Source organism: Sander lucioperca, chromosome 3, assembly GCF_008315115.2.
Source record: "Sander lucioperca isolate FBNREF2018 chromosome 3, SLUC_FBN_1.2, whole genome shotgun sequence".
Taxonomy (NCBI): Eukaryota; Metazoa; Chordata; class Actinopteri; order Perciformes; family Percidae; genus Sander; species Sander lucioperca.
The window spans coordinates 4,440,180-4,442,679 of NC_050175.1; the positions used below are offsets into that span (position 1 = coordinate 4,440,180).

Sequence of the window (2,500 nt, forward strand, 5' to 3'; positions counted from 1 at the left end):
TTTTAGTAGGTCTGCCTGTAGCACTGAGTCCACTGCTGTTCAATGGGAGCTGAGTGTGAGTGCAGCAGGCTGCAGCCAGTCTCAACACCTTCAGGAGGGGGGGGGGGGAGAGAGAGAGAGACAGAGGCACACAAAACACGGAGAGGGTCACAAAACTGGGAGGGATAGTTGTTCTGTCTCTGAGAGACTGGGTTGCATTAAAAGGCTCGTTGGAGATAAGCCAGCCAGGTCTGCACCCAATGCATTAGAGGTGCAACGATGAATCAATTAATCGATTAGTTGTCAACTATTAAATTAATCGCCAACTATTTTGATAATCGATTAATCGTTTGAGTCATTTTTTTATGAAAAAAAAAAATCAGATTTCTCTGATTCCAGCTTGTTAAATGTGAATATCTTCTAGTGTCTTCTCTCCTCTGGGACAGGAAACTGAAGATCTTTGAGTTTTGGACAAAACGAGACATTTGAGGACGTCATCTTAGGCTTTGGGAAACACTGATCCACATTTTTCACCATGTTTTGACATTTTTATAGATCAAACTATATATAATAATCGACAGATTTATATCTGTTTATATTGTTGCGATATGAAATTAATCGTTAGTTGCGGCCCTACAATGCATGCCGGTTAGATTTGTGTCAGCTACTCTGTCTGAATAAAAACAACTGGAGACTTGTGTACAAGCTGATATATTGGTCTGATAACATTTTATTAAATCGGAATCGGACCTAACAGGATGTGAGTGTTTGTGTGACTTCCTGTTCAGCCTGAAGGCTGCTGGAAACGGCTGGAAACTGCCATAGACCGTTAAAGAAATGGACCAACAGATCCCTTTGCTCTGGATTGAGACCAGTGAAGTATGTAGAGCTCAACAGTCCCGTCCACCTCGGGTTCCGGAAGTAAAAATACAATGCAATTTCTCCATTGACAAATTGGAGTATAAGCCATAACATCGTAACCGTCGATGGTAGACTTAAAACCAGCTACGACATGACTCAGAGATTGTATATGCTCATAGAGAGCTTGAAGACGTAGATGTGACGTGAGCAACCTGTCTGAAAGTTGGAAGTCTTCTGGTAGCTGTGCCAAGAGAAATCTCAATCATTCCCAATCTAGCAGAGACGGAGAGCGTAGGTATATGTAAGGAGATAACATAGACACAGGCTAATTATTGATCACTAAAATGATAGTTAACATTAGTAATTAAACTTAAACAGCTAATGGAAGTCCAAACTGCCTGAGAGCTTCTCCTGTACTATACGGTAATTCCTCTACTATGAGACAGTAAGTCTCGTGGTTATGACCCAATCGTTAGCCTATTTTTATAAAAACGTCTGCTACGGAGCCATAACGTGAGGTACAAGGTAATGGAGCCTTTTATACATTGTCGTGTTTCTTTAGAAATAAACAACGGACAAATAGAGTCTTTAAACTCTTCAGATGTAAAGTTATTCTCTGTCAAAGTGACGTCAAAATGAATGGCAGTCAATGGGATGCTAACGGGAGGTGATGGCTTGGTAGCATCAAAATGGCGCCATAGGAGCGACGGGTTGCGCAGCTCATCTTGAACGAGCCCGGCACCAAGGGTGTAACTTTGGGTTCATCATCATGTCCCGGGACATGTCTGATTGAGAAAAACCACAAAAAATAAAAATAAAACTGGAAAAAAAAAACTCAAAAAGGCGACGAAAGCGTAAAAAAATTGTCTCATTTTTGTTGTTGAAAAAAGCCCCCAAAACATTGAAAACATGACAAAAACGTCCAAAAACAGCAACAAAAACTGCAAAAAGATGTGGGGGAAAAAAACTCAAAACAAAGTAGAAGTAGAAGTAGAAAGTGTTATGAAAAGAAAAGACTCAAGTAAAGTAAAAGTACCTCAACATTTGTACTCAAGTACAGTACTTGGGTAAATGTATTCAAGCTGAAATGATTAGACCATTACTTACTTGTAACATAGTATTGTTACAGTGCGGTATTAGTAGTTTTACTGCAGTAAAGGATCTGAATACTTCTTCCACCGCTGCTCGCTTTTATACAGATCCGCTCCTGGTTTTCCCAGCAGCCTTTGCAGCGGCTCTGCAGCTTCGTAGTAAACAACAGAACCACGTGGGGAGGAGCTGGATGCTGATTGGTGAAGCGCAACCGCGCAGAACACACCCCACCGAGCTCTGTTGTTTACTGACTTTCTGCTCCTATCAAACACACACTCAACTGTCCCAGTACTGTACACCACCATCCTGTTATACTCCTAACATACTCATAAAGTACTCCTACATTTCTCTATACTAACACTACTTCAATAAAACAGTTATTTGATGGTATATTTGTATGATGCTTCATGGCAATGGCGTCTAAAATACTGCAGCTAACTATAACATTTATGCACAGAAATGCAGCTAATAGGTAGAAGAGATAGCTAGCTAACATTAGCAACCATAGCATCAAGCAGAAGAGACAGCTAGCTAACATTAGCAACCATAGCATCAAGCAGAAGAGACA

General features: G+C 40.7%; 1 protein-coding gene across 2 annotated transcripts in view; it reads right to left on the reverse strand.

The window, feature by feature from the left end:
- Window positions 1-80, reverse strand: part of LOC116056321 (zinc finger protein 395-like) — a 22,736-nt gene extending 22,656 nt beyond the window's left edge. Inside the window, exon 1 of one of the 2 annotated variants that reach the window (XM_035999162.1) lies at window positions 1-80. This exon is cut by the window's left edge and continues 40 nt beyond it. The gene's annotated coding sequence lies outside the window, so the exon portion shown is untranslated. The other variant, XM_031308515.2, reaches the window with a different exon arrangement.
- Between the last annotated feature and the right edge of the window lie 2,420 nt (window positions 81-2,500).